General features: G+C 43.6%; 1 long non-coding RNA gene across 1 annotated transcript in view; it reads left to right on the forward strand.

Annotated features, from left to right (window-relative positions):
* Positions 1-659: 659 nt before the first annotated feature.
* The window catches only part of LOC110123128 (uncharacterized), a 47530-nt gene continuing 23200 nt past the window's right edge, over positions 660-24989 (forward strand). Inside the window, exons 1-2 of the long non-coding RNA XR_002309439.2 lie at positions 660-771; positions 1141-1254. This is a non-coding gene — a long non-coding RNA (uncharacterized lncRNA). The remainder of the gene's footprint in view (positions 772-1140; positions 1255-24989) is intronic.

Consider the following 24989-nt stretch of genomic DNA (forward strand, 5'->3'; position numbering starts at 1 on the left):
CTTCATCAGAACCTCCATGTCCTCGGGACCTCAGCCTCAGTTGCCAGGTTACAGAGGCTGGGATCCTAGAAACCACTCTAGACGGCTCTTGCCATGCTGAAAAGGTCTGGATTCTTGAACATAGCATTTGAGAAGACTCAGTTTTGGAGTGGAGGATCCAGGGTTTGCTGGCTGTGCCACCCTGGAAAAGTCACTTAACTTTCCTGAGCTTCTGTGCCCTCCTTTGTAAGTGGATTAATAGAACCCAAACGATCATCATGCGATGAGGATTAACTGAGAGAATTTGTGTGAAACGATTTTGAAACTTTTCTTCTCTCTTTCCTAGCCCAGAGTAGCAGGGATTTGGAAGAAAAAACTAGAAACAGGAATATCTTTATCTGAAACCCACTACATGTGGGTTTCTGGCTGTTGTCAGATGCTGGGAAAGGCATTTTTGAGTGGGGGCATGAGAAGCACTTTTCCATGCTCTCAGATGACAGAGTGAATTGCAGTCCAGGCCGCTTCCCACTCATGTTACAGAAGAGTGGGGAAATGCCTGCAAATATGCAGAGAATGGTCCCCTTCTCGATGCCTCCTCAGCATTCTGTTCCACCTTCACCGTTCCTTCCTCCTGTGCTGTTCTAGAATCCTTTATTTACCCCTCTGTTTCCCCTTAGACTGTGAACTCATGATCTGGTCCTGTTGTATTTTCAGCTCCCAGTGCAGGGCCTGGTCCAATGCTGGTGTCAATTAATGTCCCCTGGATTGATTCATCTAATTGGAATGCCCCGGGTAAGTTGGAAAATACTTGATTGAAATTTTGATATTTATTTGGGGAGAAGATCACGTTTAGAAATTGATCCATCTTTGCTAATTGGGCAGAAAGGGCTCTTTCCTTTGAAATCTGATCTCGATACATCATCTCTAGGGGAGCTCCTATTAGCATGTGACATTTCATTGTTGTGCAATAGCTTTTCCCCAATTATGTTTTGGTGCTAGCCAGTGTATTTTTGTTTTCTTTCCAATAGAAGGGTAAATGTTGAAAGCAAAACATGGGTCACATTTATCTCTTATGGGAAGCATCCTGCTGTCCTTTGGTGAAAATAATTGCTGGATTAAATAGAAGCCTGGATGATAGAATAACCTTGTACTTCTTTATAGTTATTTACAGTTTTGAAAAATGAGGTCATCTCATTAAAATCTCACAACAACTCTGTGAGGGAGGCAGGCCTATATCATCAACCTCATTGTTCGGATGAAGAAATTGAATTTTAGGTAAGTAATGTGAATTTCTGAATTCACAGAAATTATGTGAATTATCTAAGTGTATTATCTAAGTCAATACATAAGATCTGGGGTTCTAAGTCATCCATGCTAGGTCACTTCAGTTGTCTCTGAGTCTTTGTGACCCTATGGGCTGAAGCCCTCTAGGCTCCTCTGTCCATGGGATTCTCCACGCAAGAATACTGGAGTGGGTTGCCATGCCCTCCTCCAAGGAATCTTCCCCACCCAGGGATGGAACCCAAGTCTTTTGTGTCTCCTGCATTGGCAAGGGGGTTCTTTACCACTAGCACCACCTGGGAAGCCCATTCAACTCAGAGGGTAACTTTTTCTCCACAATCTCCCTGGCTGCCCTAAGTATAAACTCTGTCTTTTTAGTTATTTGGTGAAATCTTAATTCCATACTCCACTGAGCCCCTTGTTAGTATGTTTTGCTGCAGATTGCATTTATTTCTCTGTTTTGTAGAAAACCTCATTAATACAGTTTTGCTGTTCATTCTTCTGTATGTGTAACATCAATTGGCTTGAAGATAGCTGAAATAATTGGACTGTGGGGGTTCTGAGCTTGGAGTTTATTATCAAGTCAGCTGTCACCGATGCTTCAGTGATGTGGGGAACTCAACCATGCAAAGACCTTTTTCTCCCCCCTCTTACCTGCGAATCCTGCAGTATCAGCATATTACAGGTAGCCTCACAGAATGCTAATTTTGTCATCCAGAGTCTAAATAACCAGAAACCCAACTAGGGAGCTGTCTTAATTTTGTGTAGTAGCAAAGGAAAGTTAAATTTTTTCCCTCTTTGTTCATCCTAACACTTTAAGAGAAAGTCTGAGCGAGAATTGCTCAGTTTCCTCATCCATGAACTTTGTTCACTGATTCTCTCATTTATCCACCTGGCCAATCACCTTTTACTGTTCATCTACTCCATACCAGGCACTCAGAGGTGTGTGGGAATAGAAGGGTTAACAAGAGGATCTCTGCCCAGGTGCATCATGTTCTCAGGCTGTGGGCAGAGGGAGCCTTTACACTGGGGGAGATTTTTATCATCACAGAGGTGTGAACAGAGCCCTGGCAGCCCAGTGTGGGGTGGACTCAAGGGCATCCTCTTGGTGGGGAGAACCTGAGCTGAGTGCCAAAGGCCTGGCTGGCCGGTAGAGAACCAGAAGTCTACCCAGCAGAACTGGACTCAAAACCTAGGTTTTCTAACTCTTGGGGAATTTTTAAGTCCTGTATACCACCATGGTCTCCTTAGCAAAGATACCCCAGGATAAGGGATAGAAGGAGGAGGGTGGGCTTTCATGCTTCAGAATCGGTTATGTACAAAACACAGAGGCCTACCACAGGGTGACGACTTGAGGTCACATCATGCTTTTGTGGAGAAGGCAATGGCACCCCACTGCAGTACTCTTGCCTGGAAAATCCCATGGACGGAGGAGCCTGGTGGGCTGCAGTCCACGGGGTCGCTGGGAGTCGGACACCGCTGAGCGACTTCACTTTCACTTTTCACTTTCACGCATTGGAGAAGGAAATGGCAACCCACTCCACTGTTCTTGCCTGGAGAACCCCAGGGACGGGGGAGCCTGGTGGGCTGCCGTCTATGGGGTCGCACAGAGTCGGACACGACTGAAGTGACTTAGCAGTAGCAGCATGCTGTTTGAAATTGCTGAGGTTTAGGAGATCTCAGGGACAGCTGACAGCTTCCCAGGTGGCGCTAGTGATAAAAAATCTGCCTGCTAATGCAAGAGACATAAGAGAAGCCAGTCCAGTCACTGAATTGGGAAGATGCCCTGGGAGGAAGAAATGGCAACCTGCTCCAGTATTCTTACCTGGAAAATTTCATGGACAGAGGAGCCTGGTGGGCTAACAGTCCATGGGGTTGCAAAGAGCCAGACATGACTGAGTTACACTGTGAGGAGTGAGGATGGAGAGATGGGCAGACGCCAGGGCCAGGAGGGCTCCTGTGGCCTGAGCCATGGAGGTCTTACTTAGCCTGTGGGTCATGGGGAGATATGGAAGGGCTTTTAGCAGGAATGTGTCCTGCTGACATCTGATGCTGTTAGAGCTCACTGGGGCAGTGATGGATGGAAAGAGATGAGGTTTCATGAGAAAGAGCAGGCCAGGATAGATGCAGCGCTTGTGCAGATGCACTGCTCAGCCAGAGGTGCTTGGAAGGCAGAGGCTGGTTTGTAGCTGGACCAGATTTTAGGGGCCCAAGGCATATAGGGAGGTAACATCTCAGGTTTGCCACCTATCAACTATGTGACCTTGTACACTGTGCCTGTTTTCTGTGAACCCCCAACCCCTTGTCTGTCGAATGAGTCTAGCCATCCCTACTCTGCCTCCTCACAGATTCCAGCCAGTGAAGAAGCAAACCAGGGTGCCATCTAAATGGCCAGTGCTGTCACATAGGATTTGTTATGGTCACTGAATTCAGGGTGGTGGTAAACGATAGACTGTGGACCAAATATGGCTTGCTGCCTGTTTGTGTAAATAAAGTTTTATTGGAACACAGCTGCACAAATTCACTGATGTATTGTCTTGGCTACTTTCAACAGTAGGATGGCAGAGCTGAGTGGTGGAGACAAAAATTGCATGGCCTTAAAATATTTATTATTTGGCCCTTTACTGAAAATGCTGGCTTCTGGTTTAAGTCATGGGTTATTGGTTCTGACAAATTTAATTATTAATTGACTTGGGGAAATTCCAGAATCTCTTCCATTTATGGATTTGACAGTGATTGGGCAGGAGACTGAGGCTCTTGTGGGCGTCTGGCTTTATGCACTTGTCTTGGAATAATTTCTTGTAGGGTAGGGGGTATAGTCAACTTTGAAGCCCTGCCAAGCTCCTCTCTTGTAGGAAACATGCAAGGCCTTTGCTAGCGTCATTTAATTGGTTTCATTCTGGGCCAAACCCTTAGAAGAAATCCAAAGGAGAAGGTGCCAATAGGCTTCCTGTGAATCCCTGCCTAAAACATTTGCATTTCTTTTCCGTTCTTTCCTGGTAGTAATTTTAGCCTGATTGTTGTTCATTTCACTTCTTCCCCCATTTCCTAGAGTAATCACATCTCTCTACTTCCCTCTTCCAGCAATTTTCCTTCTTTGATTCCAATTAACAGCCTGTATAGTAATAAGTAGAAACCCAACCGAACTACGGTCATTATTGCTGCTTGATTTGGCTCCAGCCAGCATGTAACACTGTCACTTCTTTGGTTCAAACTATTCTTGACACCCCTTTGCCTTTTCTGGCATCCAGGATGGCAATTATACATTTATAGATGGATCAGGACTGGGGAGAAGGGCCACTGGCCTTCAGGTGTGCCCCCCCCCCAACCCAGCCTGCTTTTTATTGCCTATCTTACACGAGAAACCAATTTGGACCAAGTTTCTACGTTAGGCTGCCAGCGATTCTCAGCTCCAGAAATATCAGGAGGATATAGAAGCTGCACGTGCTACTAAATATTGTCTGTGTTTAAAGCAAATAGAGCAACACGTGATGCACAAACACCGATCACCTTCATTTCTCGCTTCATTTTCACTCGCTAAAAGAAAGTCTCTTGCGAAGCTGACTTTGGAATCTGTGCCCTCAACTGTGAAAAGGGACCCACCTTCCCAGGCCTTATTTCCATTTCATATCCAAGAGGGGAAAAAAAAAATAAAGGGAAAAAATAGAACATCGGTGCTGGCAGAGCCCTTGGAAGGAGCACAGCCAAGACTTCTCACTGTGCAGATGGTGCCAGGCCCAGATGTGCCGCACTCGTTTATTTATTTATACGAACAACCGTGGGGCGGCTTCTGGGTGCCAGACATTTCTTCATTTGTTCAGGGTTCATTTGTTTCTTTGTCTGATGTTCAGTCAAAGATAACTTCCTGCTATTGTCCTGAGCTGGTGACCCGACCTGGATGCCCCTACCCTGTCCAAGCCACCAGGCACATTTTCCACCCCAGTCTCACCTCTCCTCTGTCCACCCCAGAGGGCTTTATTCCCCTTTCAACAGCTACTGTCTTACCAGTGGGATTCTGCCACATCAGCCTACTGGCTCTCACCCCTAGAGTTGAGCCACTTTTGTTGTCAGGGTTTGTATGGAAGAAGGTGCAGATGTAGGGAACAGAGGTCAGAGAGCAAAAATGCTCCTGGACTCAGAATATGCACAGTTGTTTGCCCTGACCAGTGTGTCCTGATTTCCCAGAGGTAAACCTGGGTTTCTGCATGGATAGCTGCCTTGTTCTTTGATTCCCGAGAAGGTCCTTGAACCTGCCATCATGGGACTCATAGTGGAAACTTTCCTCCAGAAAAGCCTGTCTATTCTCATCCAGGTCTGAGGCTGTGAGGGTGAGGTGTGGACCGGTGTTCCCAACAGCACCGAGACACGTTCTGATCAGGAAGCCCGAGGTGTCTCCGTTTGGCTTGAGTAGAGAGTGATGTGTGTGTGTGCGTGCTTGCTCAGTCGTGTCCGACTCTTTGCAACCCCATGAACTGTAGCCCACCAGGCTCCTCTGTCCATAAGATTTCCCAGGCAAGAATACTGGAGTGGGTTGCCATTTCCTTCTCCAGGGGAGCTTCCAGGCCCAAGGATCGGATTCACTTCTCCCACATCTCCTGCACTGCAGGCGGATTCTTTACTACCGAGCCACCGGGGAAGCCCCACAGAGTGATGGAAATATTGGAATAAGAGATTTGACTTTATTCAAAGGGGAACCCCTATGGCAGGATTCAGGGTAGGGACTGACATGATCAAAGTTAAACTTTGATGAATTTCATCCATCAGTGATGTGTAGGTTAGATTGAAGGGGATTAAGCCTGGAGAGGAAAGTTTAATTAGGCAGTGGTGGTGGTTGATGGTTTAGTCGCTAAGTTGTGTCTGACTTTTGTGATCCTATGGACTGTAGCCTGCCAGGCTCCTCTGCCCATGGAAGTCTCCAGGCAAGAATACTGGAGTGGGTTGCAATTTCCTTCTCCAGGGGATCATCCTGACCCAGGAATTGAACCTAGGTCTCCTGCATTGCAGGCAGATTCTTTACCAACTGAGCTATGAGGGAAGCAGTAGTTCAAGGAAAACAAACCAATTAAAAAAAAGAAAACAAACCAAAAACTTTGAAACCTGTGAGAATTAAACTGAATTTACCTCCAGGCAGGGCAGGGAGAAACTAGTCAGCCAGGGATGGAGGCCGTTGGAGAATGCTGCAGTAAGCTTGGGGTTTCTTAGAGAGAGGGGTGTCTCTGGGGAGCAGCCCTTGTGAAGAGGCTCCCAGACCAAAGGCTGGGGCTCATAAAGACAAAGACTCAAGGTTGACAAGGAACCTTGGTGGTGGGTTTAGTTTTATTTTTTAAAGTGTTTATTCATTTGGCTGCACCAATGCTTAGCTGTGGCTTGCAGGATCTTCGTTGTCCCAAGCCATGTGGGATCTTGGTTCCCTGACCAGGGATCGAACCTGTATCTCCTGCACTGGGAGGTGGATTCTTTACCACTGAACCACCAGGGAAGTGCCCTGGGTGGTGGGCTTAAAGAAACTCTCAGTGAGTCAGTTCAGAAGTGGCTGTTGTGAACTCCACACCTGTTGCTGAGCTCTACATCTGTTTGCTGATTCTGGACAGCACAAGTTCATCAGCCTGCTGGCCCTGATCAGTTTTCCTGGAAGCCTTTGCTTTGATTCCTTCTCCAGAGCCCTGACTGCTGGCTCTTTTACCCTCTGAGGGTTCAAGGTCATCCTGAGCAAGTCTGTATGCATATGCTCAAGACTCAGCAAAGATTGGCTTTATCACAGATTCTTACCCAGCTGTGATTTGGGCTCCGTGTGACCCTGGGCGAACCACCATAACCTCTTTGAGCCTCAGTTTCTTCCCTGTAATAACACTTATTTTATTGGGGCGGGGGGTGGTGGTGCAGTGAGTGTTAAATGAGATAAAGAACATATCTGACACACAGAAAGCATATGGCTGTTGTTGGTTAAGTCTCCCAAGTCATGTCTGACTCTTTTGGAACCCCATGGACTGTAGCCCACCAAACTCCTCCATCCATGGGATTTCCCAGGCAAGAACACTGGAGTGGGTTGCCATTTCCTTCTCCAGGGGATCTTCCTGACCCAGGGATTGACCCTGCATCTCCTGCATTGGTAGGAGGATTCTTTCCCGGTAAGCCACCAGGGGAGCTCAAGCATGCAGTAGGCACATGGGAAATGCTGCAAGGAGTAAAGACTGTCCAGTGGGGGAAAGCACTCCCAGACGATCCATACCTCTTTGTTGGAATCCTGCTTCTGGCAGGTACTTCAAGCTCTAGGAAAGCACCTTTCGAAGCCATGTGCTTGGTCAGCCAGCAGGACAGCACTGAGTGATGTGTGTCTGGCTGGTTCCTTCTCTCCTGATTCCACGCTCATCATCTCTCTCTGCCAATCTGCCCTTCTCCCCAGGGACAGAGGAGATGGATCACCTTCTTGAAGAGGCAGCACTCACCTCACCCCCCTGCCTAACCTGTTACAAGATTTAAGCTGTCACTTAATTTGTTCCCCATTAAGTACAGACGCCTCCTGGTCTCCTCATCTTTAGCAGAGCTTGGAGGAGGGGCTGGGAAGGGAAGTTAAGACATCCGGAGGGGATCGGCTTCCTGGACAACCCTTTCTGAGTTCCCCCAGCCCCCGGAGGCTACAGGGGTAATTGTTTTCAAGCACTGAAGAGGGCCCCCGGAACCAGGGCTGGGACCTGGCCACAGGCTCAGGAAGGGGGCCAGTGGGTGTGAAGACTGTGAGCCGAGCTCAGCTCTCTGCAGCAGCAGATTTGTTTTAAAAGTCACAACTTTCCAAAAACCTTTCACCTTATGTTAGCTTCCTCTGAAATGCTTATCTGAAAAGTTCTGGCTTGTGCACAAAATATTGAGCCGTGCTGCCTCCTGCTTGACTCCTGGGATGGGTTTTGAAGTAATCAGCCTTTGACTTTCAAGGAACCCTTAATCTTCTTTGACCCACATGGAGCCACAGATTAGCCTGTGAAAAATCGTATGTAGCTATTTCTTTAAATCCTTCCCTGGTTTACTTCTATGGGGATTTTGAATCATAGCATGTTTCCGAGTTGAAGACCCCTAAGAGACGGTTCACACAGAAAGCTGAGACCTGCCTTCCAGCTGTCTCCATCCTCAACCAATTTTTTCAGTTGTGCATCTGCTGCACAGTGCTGGCACACCAGCTGTGTGCTTGGCACTTACCTGATGCTTTATCTGCCACGTGACCTCCTGAGATTGACATTAATGTTTCCATTTTACAGACTGGTAGCCACTTAGTCATTTCAGACTGTTTGTGACCCAGTAGACTTTAGCCCACTAGGCTCCTCTGTCCATGGGATTCTCCAGCCAAGAATAGTGGAGTGGGTTGCCATGTCCTCCTCTGGAGGATCTTCCCAACCCAGGTATTGGACCTGTGTCTCTTGTATCTCCTGCATTGGCAGGCAGCTTCTTTACCAGTAGTGCTACCTGGGGAGCTATGTATATATAATTATAAATTAACTATAGTTTTGTTATTTGATGGGAATCATGTGAAATGGAAATTCTCAGAATACCTGTATTTGTAAAGTAGGACCCTGAAACAATATTACCATCAGTAACTCTGTGCATAAATCACATGTTTCGGGCATTCCAGCCACTACTAATGAAAAAGAAATTTTAATCAATCAGGCTGGAGAAAAAAATCAAATTAATTTTTCATTGTCTTTATATAATTAGGCACAGCCAGTTGCTGTCACATGAAAGGATGATCAAAGCCACAAAATGTAGAACAAAAGATTGTAGAAGTGTATCAGGCTGATGCTTAGAGATAAGAAAACTACATTATTTTCTAGGTTTTCTGATATTTATATTTGTCCATTTTCTAAAATTTGCATCTTGGAATCATCTATTTCATTTAATATAACAACTTCATTTCATATAACTTTCATTATTCATTTTCACTTCATTTTGACTTAATATTTTGTATTATTTTTTGAATAGAGGACCCCCCTCACATTGTAAAAGGCCCAGGTTTCAGATAAAGAACACCAACTCCTGGCAACAGAGTGATTTTGTAAACTGTGAAGTGCTGTGACTTGGTAGCAGCTGTGTGAGGCCTTGTACGTGGAGACAGGGCAGGATGGGACAAGGAGAAGAGTAAGATTTGATCTCTACTCCCAAAGAAGTTGGGCTTCTCTGGTGGCTCAGAAGTTAATGAGTCTGCCTGCAATGCAGGAGACCCTGGTTTGATCACTGGGTCAGGAAGATCCCCTGCAGAAGGGAATGGCTACCCCCTTCAGTATTCTTGCCTGGCGAATACCATGGACCTAGGAGCCTGGTGGGCTTCAGTCCATGGGGTTACAAAGAGTCAGACATGACTGAGCGACTAACACACACTACACAAGCAGCAAGCCCAGAGAAGTTAGACGTGGGAGAACTGGCCAGTGTGGAGCAGACCATTAGACTCCAACTGGTCCCATCACAGGAGGAAATGCAAAGCTGTGTGGGACCAGAGGCCATGCAGCACACTTCAGGTCTCCTGCTCTCTCCTGGAGCCCAAAGGCCAGCCTTTTCATTTTTTTAATTAAAAATTTTTTTTAAAAATTAACTTTTATTGGAGGATAGTTGGCTTTACAGCATGTTTCTACTGGAGAGCAAAGTGAATCAACTTTACATATCCATTTATCTCCTCGCTTTTGGATTTCCTTTCCGTTGAGGTCACCACGGAACATAGAGCAGGGTTCCCTGAGCTATTAGAGTAGGTTCTCGTTAGTTCTCTATTTTATACAGAGTGTTAACAGTGTGTTTATGTTAATCCCAATCTCCCGGTTCATCTTACCCCTCTTCCTCCCTCCTTGGTGATCATACGCTTGTTCTCCATGTCTGTGTCTCTATTTCTGCTTTGCAGATACGTTTATTTGTACCATTTTTCTAGATTCCACACATATGCGCTAATATACGATACTCATTTTTCTGTCTGACTTACTTCACTCCGTTTTGACGCTGTCTAGGTCCATCCAGTGTCTACAAATGGACTTCAGATGAAGCGTCCTGAGAGCAAGCTTTTAATTAGTTAGGAGTCCAGAGACTTTAATGATGGAGGAAGGAGAGCGACAACAACTCTCACCCCAAGGAGAGCAAAACACACATGTCAACCTGAGCTCCAGAAAAACACTGATACTTCTGTCCCTTTGGAGTTGACACTTGGAGGATCAAATTGACTCTTTGTGGTCCCTCTCACCCCAGAAACCACCCCATGTTCTAGGCCCCTGTGAAGTCCTCTTCTTCCAGGGCCTTCCTCATTTGCTCAGCCTCCAGGAACCCCCTCTCAGATGCTCCAGGTGTCTTTGCTACCTTAGGCCCTCCTCTTGTAAGCTGGAGCTCTTAGGGAACTCACAACCTCTCTGAAACTCGACTTCTGTAAGATATGGGTGGACAGTGTTCAAATAGGCCCTGCCCTCTCTTCCTAAACATTTGCAACGAGTACCGAATGTACAGTGGGGAGAAAGCCTTTGGTGAGCTCCAAGTTGTAAAGCTCACCGTTTGCTGATTCTCTATACTTCTATCAAAGTATGTCCAATCCTCTGTTATTCCTGGACCAGACACAGCATTAGTAACCTTAGGCCCCCTGCAGCTCTTGTCCAGAGTAGGTGCTCACCCAAGATTTGGGGGGTGACCAGGTAGAAGGGGATACAATTTCTGGAGTCAGGCCTGGGTTAGAATTTGTATTGTCTTATTATCCTTGTGACTTTGAGGAATGTACTTAATCTTACAAGGCTTCCATTTCTTTTTTTATCAAATGGGAAGGAAAATAATTATTTTAGAGAACAACTGAGGGAATTAACGAAGAAATGTGTATAAAGTACCTAGTATACGTCCTGGCACATCATCTAGTAAACTTTGCTATTGTATTTGGAAAATCTTACAAAAATACTTACTTGTGTGTATTTCATATAATGACTCTGCTAGACACCAAACATGAATGATACTCAAGGTCACTAGTCATGCTGTGTGTGTGCTCAGTCACTCAGTCATGTCTGGCTCTTTGTCACTCCATGGACTATAACCTGCCAGGATTCTTTTGTCTATGGAATTTTCCAGGCAAGAATATTGGAGCGGATTGCTGTTTCCTTTCCCAGGGGATCTTCTTGACCCAGGAATCGAAACTGCATCTCTTGCATTTCCTGCATTGGCAGGTGGATTCTTCACCATTGCACCACCTGGGAAGTCCACTCGTCATTAAGAACATGCAAATTAGAACAAAAATTGGATAACATTTAAGAAACATATTGGAAAAATCTAAAATATTGGTATTACTAAATATTAGAAATGACACAGGAAAGCAATCCTCTCATTTATTGTTGGTGGGTGAAGAAATTGAATTTTGAAGAGCAATTTCACAAGCTTCTACTTACACTGAAAATATGGGGACACTTTTAATTCAGCAATCCAGTCTCTCAGTGTTTACCCTAAGGAAACATTTACATATGTAAATTATGAAAGATTTACAAGAGTTTTCACTGCAACATTATTTATAAGAATGAAAAACTGGTCCAGCTTTTCCTCTCATCCATTATCCAACTGTAGGGAGAGGCCAGACTTGGGGAGTTAGTCAAGAGTCTTCTAATTCACTGTGTATGTTGGGATGACTCGGCATTCCCTGTCTTGGGGCTTCAGCCAAGGCTCAGACTGAAGGATTTCCATGTAGGATCCATTAAGATTGCAGTGCAGCCTGACTATGACTTGGATCCCAGACTATGGAACCTTTGAGGTATGGTTCTTAAATGTGCTCAGTCGCTCAGCTGTGTCTGACTCTTTGTCCCCGTGGATTGTAGCCTACCAGGCTCCTCTGTTCATGGAACTTTCCAGGTAAGATTACTGGAGTGGGTTGCCATTTCCTTCTCCAGGGGCTCTTTGCAACCCAGGAATTGAACATGTATCTCTTTAGTCTGATTTCAGTATTGACCATCTGGTGACGTCCATGTGTAGAGTCATCTCTTGTGTTGTTGGAAGAGGGTGTTTGCTATGACCAGTGTGTTCTCTTGGTAAAACTCTATTAGCCTTTGCTGTGCTTCATTCTGTACTCCAAGGCTAAACTTGCCTGTTACTCCAGGTAATTCTTGACTTCCTACTTTTGCATTCCAGTCCCCAGACGACTCCAGATGATTCCAGTCCATTCCAGATGACTTTACATATGGACATCACCAGATGGTCAATACCAAAATCAGATTGATTACATTCTTTGCAGCTAAAGATGGAGAAGCTCTATACAGTCAGTAAAAACAAGACCAGGGGCTGACTGTGGCTCAGATCATGGACTGTTTATTGCCAAATTCAGACGTAAATTGAAGAAAGAAGGGAAAACCACTAGAACATTCAGGTAGGACCTAAATCAAATCCCTTATGATTATATGGTAGAAGTGAGAAATAGATTCAAGGGATTAGATCTGATAGAGTGCCTGAAGAATTAGGGATGGAGGTTTGTGACATTGTATAAGAGGTAGTGATCATGACCATCTCCAAGAAAAAGAAATGTAAAAAGGCATAATGGTTGCCTGAGGAGGCCTTACAAATAGCTGTGAAAATAAGAGAAACAAAAGGCAAAAGAGAAAAGGAAAGATATACCCATTTGAATGCAGAATTTCAAAGAACAGCAAGGAGAGATAAGTAAGCCTTCCTCAGTGATCAATGCAAAGAAATAGAAGAAAACAAGAGAAGGGAAAGACTAGAGCTCTCTTCAAGAAAATTAGAGATACCAAGGGAAAATTTCATGCAAAGGTGGGTACAATAAAGGATAGAAATGGTATGGACCTAACAGAAGCAGAAGATATTAAGAAGAGGTGGCCAGAATACACAGAAGAACTATACAAAAAAGATCTTCACGACCCAGTTAATCATGATGGTGTGATCACTCATCTAGAGCCAGACATCCTGGAATGTGAAGTCAAGTGGGCTTTAGGAAGCATCCCTATGAACAAAGCTAGTGTAGGTGACGGAATTCCAGTTGAGCTATTTCAAATCCTCAAGGATGATGCTGTGAAAGTGTTGCACTCAATATGCCCGCAAATTTGAAAAACTCAGCAGTGGCCATAGGACTGGAAAAGGTCAGTTTTCATTCCAATCCCAAAGAAAGGCAATGCCAAAGAATGTTCAAACTACTGCACAACTGCACTCATCTCACACGCTAGCAAAGTAATGCTCAAAATTCTCCAAGCAAGGCTTCAACAGTATGTGAACTGTGACCTTCCAGATATTCAAGCTGGATTTAGAAAAAGGTGAGGAACTAGAGATCAAATTGCCAAAATCCATTGGATCATCAGAAAAGCAAGAGAATTCCAGAAAACATCCACTTCTGCTTTATTGACTATGCTAAAGCAACTGTGTGGATCACAACAAACTGTGGAAAATTCTTAAAGAAATGGGAATACCAGACCACCTGACCTGCCTCTTGAGAAATCTGTATGCAGGTCAGGAAGCAACAGTTAGAACTGGACATAGAACAACAGACTGGTTCAAAATCGGGAAAAGAGTACGTCAAAGCTGTATATTGTCACCATATTTACTTATATGCAGAGTACATCATGAGAAATGGTGGGCTGGATGAAGCACATGCTGGAATCAAGTTTGCCAGGGAGAAATATCAATAACCTCAGATATGCAGATGACACCACCCTTATGGCAGAAACTAAAGAAGAACTAAAGAGCCACTTGATGAAAATGAAAGAGGAGAGTGAAGAAGTTGGCTTGAAGCTCAACATTCAGAAAACTAGGATCATGACATCTGGTCCCATCACTTTATGGCAAATAGATGGGGAAACAATGGAAACAGTGACAGACTTTATTTTTTTGGGCTCCAAAATCACTGCAGATGGTGATTGCAGCCATGAAATTAAAAGACACTTGCTCCTTGGAAGAAAAGTTATGACCAACCTAGACAGCATATTAAAAAGCAGAGACATTACTTTCCCAACAAAGGTCTGTCTAGTCAAATCTATGGTTTTTCCAGTAGTCATGTATGGATGTGAGAGTTGGACTATAAAGAAAGCTGAGCACTGAAGAATTGATGGTTTTGAACTGTGGTGTTGGAGAAGACTCTTGAGAGGCCCTTGGACTGCAAGGAGATCCAACCAATCCATCTAAAGGAAATCAGTCCTGTATGTTCATTGGAAGGACTGATGCTGAAGTGGGTACTTTGGCCACCTGATGCAAGGAACTGACTTGTTTGAAAAGACCCTAATGCTGGGAGAGATTGAGGGCAGGAGGAGAAGGGGACAACAGAAGATGAGATGGTTGGATGGCATCATCGACTCAATGGACATGAGGTTGAGTAAATTCTGGAAGTTGGTGATGGACAGGCAGGCCTGGTGTGCTGCAGTCTATGGGGTCACAAAGAGTCAGACGTAGCTGAGCGAATAAACTGGACTGAACCGAACTCTTTAGTCTACTGGATTGGCAGGTGGATTGTTTACCACCGTGCCACCTGAGAGGCCTGGTTCTTAAATACTTATCTTCAAAAATGAGAGCACTGAGGACTAGAGATGCTAAACAACTTGTCCAAGCTCACGCAGCTGTTTACTGACAGAGGTGGCAGATAATTATACAAGGTTGTTGGTTGGTCATAACCCTTGCAGTTCTCAATCTCATGTCAATTATCATAAAGTCTAAACATGCGCTTCTTTGTACTTCTTGATTGCTAGTGATTGGTGCATTGGAATAGAATCTAGACATGATATGAAAACATTTTGAGATTATGCACTCTCCTTTTATACTTGTAATCAAATGATGGCATGTAGGCTTAGTGGCAGATCTGAGACTTCAAGCTAGGTTTTTAAGGCTGGGGGCTCAGCAAAGAGGTCACCTGGCTTGTATCCTAGGGATCCAATGTCACACCCGGAGAGGCCAATGTGACATGGTCTCCAGCTATGGTTCTCACCTACGGGATCCGGACTGTCTGAAGACCTTTGTGGTGGTCATAACTAGGAGGGGGGGAGTGTTCCTGGCATCTTAGTGGGTAGAGGCCAAGGATGCTGCTAAACACCCTACAATGCATCCAATGGTGCTCACAAAAAAGAGCCATCTGACCCAGTATGTCAACAGTGCCGAGGTCAAGAAAGCCTTCCTGCACATGAAAGGCTAAAAGCTATATGAGAGAAATTCAGCTGTGGGAAAGGTCAGAGCATGAGCAGAAATCTTCCCTGTACCCCCTCGCCCCTGACACACACTTATGGAGCACTGAGTCTCTTACCTTTCCTGCCAACTTGGCAGAGGGGGGTTCCCACACCCACTCCATCCTCCTTCTTGAAAGTGGCATCTGGAAGAGAAACCTTGACTAAGCCCAGGGTGGGGTGAAGGAACTCCTGGGTCAGCTCATCAGTGTTCAGGTGCATTGGAGAGGGTGCCTTCGAGCAGTGGTCCTCCACTTTTTTGGCACCAGAGACCAGTTTCACAGAAGACAATTTTTCCACACACCAAGGAGGGCAGGGGGTGATTTTGGGATGATTCAAGTGAATTCCTTTTATTGTGCACTCTATTTCTAATCTAATGGCACCGCTGGTCCGTGGCCTGGAGGTTGAATTCCTTAGAGAATTCTGGATCTGAATTTACCCTCCTACCATCATTCCTCTGCTTGAAAAGCACCAAGGCGTTGGCTTTTGTGCATGACTGTGGTCCACAGAGTTCCAGCTCTGAGCCTCCCTCCCCTTCTCTCCCTCTTACTGTCCCCTGACTTCTGTCCCCGATGGGCCACTAGTCTGAATGAGTTGTTGAAGAACATGGCCCACTCTTCTTCACTGCTAAGACATTTTATGTGGTTTTGGTGGGGGGAGTGGAAATTATGCTAAAAAATATCAACTTCCCCCCATTTTCCCAGAGGATGGTTTTCTGAAGACAACAGACAGATGCTTAAATTAATTAGGAGTAGAAACAGTATGATGAAGTTTCCTCCCTGAAGAATTATGAAGGCTGTGAGCCTGAATTTTTTTCTTCATGTTAGAAAGGCTGCTTTTCAGGAGGCGAATTACTAGCATTTTCTGAAGAATGGATCCTTTTGAACACCCTTCTTCCTGAATTCCCTCATTGAGGCAATACTGCAAATATTTGACTTGAGAGTCTGGCTTGGAAGCAACTAGTTCCTTCCCTCCTGTTTCCCTCCACCAGTCTCCTCCTCCCCTTTATATGATGAGTAGCGTTGGGAAGGGCCCTGACCAAAGCCTCTCAGGCAGCCAGTGGCAGAGGTGGCTGGAAGACAGGCCTGTACTCTGCCTATTTCCTCTCCATCCTTAGCTGTTTGGTCTCGGTGGAATCAGTGATTATTTCTGATCTTCTTCATCTGATATCTGCAAAGCTCAGGGTAGAGACAGACGGCAGCTCCTTCTTTTCATAGACTTCTTTAGTGTCTCATGAAAAAGAATTCACCTGCCAAGGCAGGAGACACAGGTTTGATCCCTGGGTTAGGAAGATCCCCTGGAGAAGGAAATGGCAACCCACCTCAGTATTCTTGCCTGGGAAATCCCATGGACTGAGGAGCCTAGTGGGCTACAGTCAGTGGGGTCTCAAAAGAGCTGGACGTGACTTAGCAACTAAACAACAAGATTCTTTTCACTCAGTGTGGCATTTATTCCTGACTGGTATCCATGAATATAAAGGCCGGCTTCCTCCATCCTTCTCCTTTTCTTGTTTTAAATAAAAACGTGGATTAACATATACATCCTACTATTTATAAAATAGATAAATAATGAGGACCTACTGTATAGCACAGGAAACGATACTCAGTGTCTTTAATAACCTATCATATAATAGAATGTAAAAAAGAATATATATATGTATAATGGGATCATTTTGTTGTACACTTGAAACTAACACATTTTAAATTAACTACACTTCAGTTAAAAATATTAAATGTATATATTTAAAGTGGTGATGATTTGATATACATATACACATTGAAATGATTACTACACTTGATAATTAATATATCATCTCCTATTGTTGCCATTTTTGGTGATGAGAGCACTTGAGATCCAATCTCTTAGCCAATCTGCAGTGTTTAGTGCGGTTTCATTAATTAGAATCATCATCCTCCTTTCTCCTTGACTCTGCTTCCCCACCTCCTGCCCCACTCTGCACTGTATCCCCTGATGAAACCTTCCCAGGACACACTCAAGAATGCTCATACACATAGCAGAGTGTTTTGACCAGATACTGTCAGTTCTTCTTGTGCATTTCTCACTACAAAACACACAGGAGTATACTTCCAAGGCCTGCTAGTAGTTTTCAAATTTCTTTTATCTTTCTCAAGAGTATGCTGAAATTACTCTAGCTGGACTTAATATTTTACTTCATTTCCCCCTTTTTAATTCAAAGATCCCTCTTTTCTTTTGTTACTAATAGCAAAAAAAAAAAAAAAAAAAAAATTACCTATAGAGTGAGGATAATGGTGAACCAGCCTGAAGGCAGAGTCTGTACCAGACAATCATTGTTAGCTTATTTTGGTATGAGATTTATAATTCAATTATGGTTCTAAGGGTAGTCACACCTTTGGGAAAAGGAACTGTGATGAACACGTGCAGCTGGACCTTTCTAGACAGACCTTCTTCCTCCTGTTTCTTAGAAAGTCTTTATGTTGTCTGTAAGCTTTACAAGCAGTATTTTACAATCAACCACCCTTTGTTACAAATCCTTTTGGAGCTGAGCAAAAATCAACAAGCATTCATTTGCTCATTCAGCAAATGTTTCCTGAGCATCTGTGCTGTAGTAGGCTCTGAGGCTACAGATATGAACCAGAAAGAATTGTATCTTCCTGAAGCCTACAGACAAATAAGGGAATAAATAAATTGACTCATTGTGTCAACTGTTATTCTAAGGGTTGAAAATTTAGTGGTAAATAGGATGGATGAGCTTCTTGCTGATATATAGGTCACATTTTAGGAGAGAGGGAGAGAGAAGGAAAAGGAAAGAGAATGTCAACAAATGGGAAGATATGATATCAGGTAGTGTAGTGAAAAGGACCTCTTTTAAGACTCTAGGCAGAGAAAGACTTGCATTTGTTTTTCTTTGGGATGGTTTTGGTCACTGCCTCCTCTATAATGTTACAAACATCTATCCATAGTTCTTCAGTCACTTTGTCTACCAGTCAATCTTAAAGGAAATCAACCTTGAATATTCATTGGAAGGACTGATGCTGAAGCTGAAGCTCCAATGTCTTGGCCACTTGATGCAAAGATCTTACTTGTTGGAGAAATTCTTGATGCTGATAAAGATTGAAGGCAGAAGGAGAAGAGAGAAACAGGGGATGAAATGTATGGGTGGCATCACTGCCTCATGGATATTAGTTTGAGCAAACTCCCAGGGATAATAAAGGTCAGGAAAGCCTGGAATGCTGCATGCAGTACATGGGGTGGCCAAGAGTTGGACATAGCTGATCGACTGAACAGCAACAGGGAAAGACTTGCTTGTCCTGAGGCTGCTCCTGGACTGTCAAGAAGAGGTGAGCACATCAGCATCTGGAGGAAGGAATGTTTCAGGAGGAGGGAGTGACAGAGACCACAAAGTAGACTGAGTTTATTGGGATTGAGGACAGAAAAGCTGGGACTCAGAGAGCAGAAGATATCAAAGGAATATGTTGGCATGCGAAATACATCAGGGCATATAAGCCAGAGTATAGAATTTGACTTTTAATCCCATGCAGTGGAAAACAGTTCAAGTTTTAAGCAGGAGATTGGCATAATCTGATTTCTGCCTTAAAAAGATAAAAAGTTTTCAATTAGCAATAATCAAGCCTCAATAAACCTCATTGGCTAATTGAAAAGATAAAAAACCTCTAGGTTTATGAAAATTTGGCATTAAATTTTTTGTCTTCCTGAAATGAATTGAGAACTTTTGGAACAGTTAGGAAAAGTAATTCTCAGATTTTGGTATATTTCAGAATCCCCTGAAAAGATAACAAGCAGTCCATATAGTCAAAGTGATGGTTTTTCCAGTAGTCATGTATAGATATGAGAGTTGGACCGTAAAGAAGGCTGAGTGCGAAAGAATAGATGCTTTTGAACTATGGTCCTGGAGAAGACTCTTGAGAGTCCCTTGGACTGCAGGGAGATCCAACCAGTCAATATTAAAGGAAATCAACCCTGAATATTCACTGGAAGGACTGACGCTGAAGCTGAAGCCCCAACACTTCGGTCACCTGATGTGAAGAGCCAACTCATTAGAAAAGACCCTGATGATCGGAAAGGTTGAGGGCAGGAGAAGAAGGAGGTAACAGAGAATGAGATGGTTGGATGGCATCACTGACTCAATGGACATGAGTTTGAGCAAACTCTGGGAGATAGTGAAGGACAGGGAAGTCTTGCATGCTGCAGTTCATGGGGTCTGAAGGAATCAGACGTGACTTCGTAACTGAACAACAACAGAAACCCAAACTTGCTGAAGTCTGTCAGGGTCTGAGCCTGTGTTTGCTTTTTTTTCTTTTTTTTTTTTTTGCCTCCACCAAATTTCCTAGGTGATTTGTATTCATACCAAAGTTTGAAAATCATTAGATCAGAAAACAATGCAATTATCTGTTATTTAAAAAGTTAGATAAAAATGCAGGTTTGAGCTCAGAGGTTCCAGATGAGTTTTCCGATAGTAGTCCTTAAATCACATTTCAGGTTTCTTCTGTGCTATTGAGCTAGTCAACATAACTATAAAACAATTGCACTCTTGAATGAATATAAAATTGCACTCATGAATATAAAAGCAAATGTTCAAAATATCGATCAACAGAGTCCAGCAATGTATCAAAAGAATAAGATGGCATCATGAGACAGAGTTGTTATCTAGTCAACTGAAGTTCAACATCAAGGAAACATGTAAACATCATCCATTATATCAACAAACTGGAGGAGAAAACCTTTATAGTCATAATAGGAAGTGCTGAGAAGGCATTTGATGGAATTAAGCAGTAATTCCTAATAGCAACTCAAAAAATGGAAACCCAGTAAAATTATTGAATATGGTAAAGGATAAGATAATAATACCAATTACTAAAAACTGGTAGCAAGCATTATTTTAAATGGAAAAAAACTGTTTTAATTAAAATTGGGAATGATTTAGCTTGGATGCCATTCCTTTTATTATTGATGTTCAGAGAGGTTTTAGTGAATACAAAAATATAAGAAAATAAGGTAATTGCTGTAAGCATTTGGCAAGAAGAAATAAAGCTGTATCTTTGAGCTTGTGATCTATTTTATGTTTGAAAATCCAAGCAACTCTTGTAAAATTGTTACAGTCATTAAGAGGATATGTTAAGGTGGCTGGATATAGGAGCTATCTACAAAATTATTAATGACTTTTCCCTTCTCATTTGATACAAAAATAACTCATTTACGATAGTGAAAAATTTAGAGTACTTAAGAGTCATAAAATGAGAAACACAATGAATCAACATAAAGGAAGCTATAATGCAAGCAGACATCAGAAATAGTGTGGTTTAGATTCCACACCACTGCAATAAAGTGAATATTGCAATAAAGTGAGTGCATTAAATTTTTGGTATTCAAATGCATATAAAAATTATGCTTACACTATGGGGTAGTGTAGACTGTTCAATAGTATACATTGCACAGTCAGTGAACATACCTTAATTTAAGAATAGTTCAATTCAGTCACTCAGTCATGTCCAACTATTTGTGACCCCATGAATTGCAGCACACCAGGCTTCCATGTCATCATCAATTCCTGGAGCTTGCTCAAACTCATGTCCATTGAGTCGATGATACCATCCAACCATCTCATCCTCTGTCGTTCTCTTCTCCTTTTGCCCTCAATCTTTCCCAGCATCAGGGTCTTTTCCAATGAGTCAGTTCTTTGCATCTTGTGGCCAAAGTATTGGAGCTACAGCTTCAGCATCAGTCTTTCCAATGAATATTCAGGACTGATTTCCTTTAGAATGGAATGGTTGGATCTCCTTGCAGTCTAAGGGACTCTCAAGAATCTTCTCCAACACCACAGTTCAAAAGCATCAATTCTTCAGTGTTCAGTTTTCTTTATGGTCCAACTCTCACATCCATGAAGTAGGAAATGGCAACTCATACCAGTATTCTTGCCTAGAGAATCCTGTGGACAGAGGAGCCTGGTGGGCTGCTGTCTATGGGGTCGCACAGATTCAGATACGATGGAAGCAACTTAGCACGCATACATGCATTGGAGAAGGAAATGGCAACCCACTTCAGTATTCTTGCTTGGAGAATCCCAGGGACAGAGGAGCCTGGTGGGCTGCCATCTATGGGGTTGCACATAGTGGGACATGACTGAAGTGACTTAGCAGCAGCAGCAGCAGCAGCTCACATCCATACATGACTACTGGAGAAACCACAGTTTGACTAGATGGACCTTTGTTGGCAAAGTAATGTCTCTGCTTTTTAATATGCTGTCTAGGTTAGAGTCCCTTGGATTGCAAGAAGATCCAACCAGTCCATCCTAAAGGAGATCAGTCCTGGGTGTTCATTAGAATGACTGATGTTGAAGCTGAAACTCCAATACTATGGCCATCTTATGGGAAGAGTTGACTCATTGGAAAAGACCCTAATGCTGGGAAAGATTGGGAACAGGAGGAGAAGGGACCGACAGAGGATGAGATGGCTGGATGGCATCACTGGCTCGATGGACATGGGTTTGGGTAGACTCCGGGAGTTGGTGATGGACAGGGAGGCCTGGTGTGCTGCGATTCATGGGGTTGCAAAGAGTCGGACACGACTGAGCAACTAAACTGAACTGAACTGAACTAGGTTGGTCATAGCTTTTCTTCCAAGGAGCAAACATCTTTTAATTTCATGGCTCCAGTCACCATCTGCAGTGATTTTGGAGCCCAAGAAAATAAAGCCTCTCACTGTTTCCATTGTTCCTCCATTTGCCATGAAGTGATGGGACCAGATATCATGATCTTAGTTTTCTGAATGTTGAGTTTTAAGCCAACTTTTTCACTCCCCTCTTTCAGTTTCATCAAGAGGCTCTTTAGTTCGTCTTTGTTTTCTAGTATAAGGGTGGTGTCATCTGCATATCCGAGGTTATTGATCTTTCTCCTGGAAATCTTGATTCCAGCTTATGCTTCTTCCAGCCTGGCATTTTGTATAATGTACTCTGCATACAAGTTAAATAAGCAGGGTAAGAATATACAGCCTTGACGTACTCCTTTCCCAGTTTGGAACCAGTCTGTTGTTCTATGTCTGGTCCTAACTTTTGCTTCTTGACCTGCAAGGTTTCTCAGGAGGCAGGTCAGGTGGTCTGGTATTCCCATTTCTTTAAGAATTTTCCACAGTTTGTTGTGACCCACACAGTCAAAGGCTTTGGTGTAGTCAATAAAGTAGAAGTAGATGTTTTTTTCTGGAACTCTCTTGCTTTTTCTATGATCCAATGCTGCTGCTGCTGCTAAGTTGCTTTAGTCATGTCCGACTCTGTGCGACCCCATAGATGGCAGCCCACCAGGCTCCTCTGTCCCCAGGATTCTCCAGGCGAGAATACTGGAGTGGGTTGCCATTTCCTTCTCCAATGCATGAAAGTGAAAAGTGAAAGTGAAGTCGCTCAGTTGTATCCGACTCTTCACGACCCCATGGACTGTAGCCTACCAGGTTCCTCTGTCCATGGATTTTCCAGGCAAGAGTACTGGAGTGGGTTGCCATTGCCTTCTCCCTATGATCCAATGGATGTTGGCAATTTGATCTCTAGTTCCTCTGCCTTTTCTAAATTCAGTTAGAACATCTGGAAGTTCTTGGTTTACATACTGTTGAAGCCTGGCTTGGAGAATTTTTGAGCATTACTTTGCTAGCATGTGAGATGAGTACAATTGTGCGGTAGTTTGAACATTCTTTGGCACTGCCTTTCTTTAGGATTGGGATGAAAATTTAAGAATATTGTATCATAAAAATGCTAACCAGCCTAAGGGCATGCAAGCTTCAGTAGTTGAGGTGCACATGGGCTTAGCTATTCCACAGAATGTGGCATCTTCCTAGACCAGGGATCAGACACATGTCCCCTGCATTGGGAGGCAGATTCTTAACTACTAGACCACCAGAGATGCCCTCAAGGTGTATTTAATTCTATATCATATATAAAAATACATCCCAGATGAATTAAAGAGGTAAATACAGACAAATTTGAAAAACTACATGTACAACATAGGAATTTGGACTGTCTTGTTAATTGAAAAGGTAAACCTCAAAATAAGAATGTCAAGGGATATTTGAATACATGAAAATTTAAATTTCTGTGTATATACAAAAAGACTCCACGAATAACCAATTATCAAAGGTAATGCTAATAATGAGCAAAGCATGAATATTAAAAAGTATATTTAATTTATTTATTTAGCTGCGCAAGGTCTTAACTGTAGCCTGTGGGATCTAGTTCGGTCATCAGGGATTGAACCCAGGCCCCATTGGAGCATAGAGTCCTAGCCACTGGACCACCAGGGAAGCCCCAGCAAGAATATTTTTAATATCCCAAGGTATCAAGTTGATAAGAAGAAAAAAAAAACATTAAGAAAGTGAGTAAAAGGCATACATTGCCAATTCAGAGAATTATAATTAAATAATAAATGGAACTTGGTGTTTCTTACCAGTGGTGGCCTGCCCAGAGCCTTATAGCCATTGCCGACAGGGGGAGCTGAAACACAGCCTGTTTTCCTGCATCCCTACATCTGGGCGGCTAGCTCATCCACTCGTTCTAGCAAGTCTTGGTGTCCCTTCAATCAGGGCCAAGGAGGGAAAAAGCTTAAGTTAGCTGTAGGTTGGGCCCCGAAAGTCTGACCCAACCAGACTCGATAGATGCTGTGCATCCTTCAAGGTCTAAGCCACAGGTTCTTTCCTCTTTAACACATTTCCTTGGGCTGCTGCTGCTGCTGCTAAGTCGCTTCAGTCGTGTCTGACTCTGTGCGACCCCAGGGACAGCAGCCCAGCAGGCTCCTCTGTCCCTGGGATTCTCCAGGCAAGAATAATGGAGTGGATTGCCATGTTCTTCTCCATTTCCTCGGGCAGAATTCGTTAATTCAACTGACACCGCATAGCAATGCAGATCCTACTATGTGGTAGGGCCCGGAAATGACGTAATATTACGTTCTCCTCTGCCTCCGCTGTGTTTATTCCTCTTGCTTGCCTCTTCTAGGGCACTCAGCACAGGTGACAACTGTTTAAACCTTAGTCTTTCCACTGGATTCTGTGCTCTCCCAAGGTCACCCTCTTAGCTCTGTATGGCAAGCTTTCTGTATAGTGTCTGGTACAGAATAATTGATTTTAATCTATTAGTGGCTTTAAACTCACCTTTTGCTTCAGACTTCCATAGTTTCAGAACCTAATGCTAGCAGAATTATCAAGCTCTTTCCTCCACCCAGGTCAACAAGCTTTGTTTTAGATGTCTCAGAATAAAAGAGATTCCATATAGTAGCAGCTGTGTACTCATAAAAGCCTTTTCTCATGTCTTAAGTCTGAGGAGTTTAAGAGTAACAATGTGTATATTCCCTTTTTGTTCCCAATCTTCATCCTTGCTCTCAGGGATGTAATCCTGTCTCTGTCTTTCCCTCCATCTCAAAGTCTCTCTGCTTTAATTGACTTGGTGTTTCTGCCCAGCTTCTCCTATCTTCAGGGATAACCTCTCCACCAGAGGAGAGGACAACCTCTTTCACCCTTTGGCTGGAATTCTGTTCCATCTATGGCCTCCTGCTTTCATCTTCAGTCTCTCCCTCAGCCTTCATACTCCCGTCCTGAAGCAGGCTTCTTTCAACCCAGCTACCATCT

The sequence above is a fragment of the Odocoileus virginianus genome, chromosome 2, assembly GCF_023699985.2.
Source record: "Odocoileus virginianus isolate 20LAN1187 ecotype Illinois chromosome 2, Ovbor_1.2, whole genome shotgun sequence".
Classification (NCBI taxonomy): Eukaryota; Metazoa; Chordata; class Mammalia; order Artiodactyla; family Cervidae; genus Odocoileus; species Odocoileus virginianus.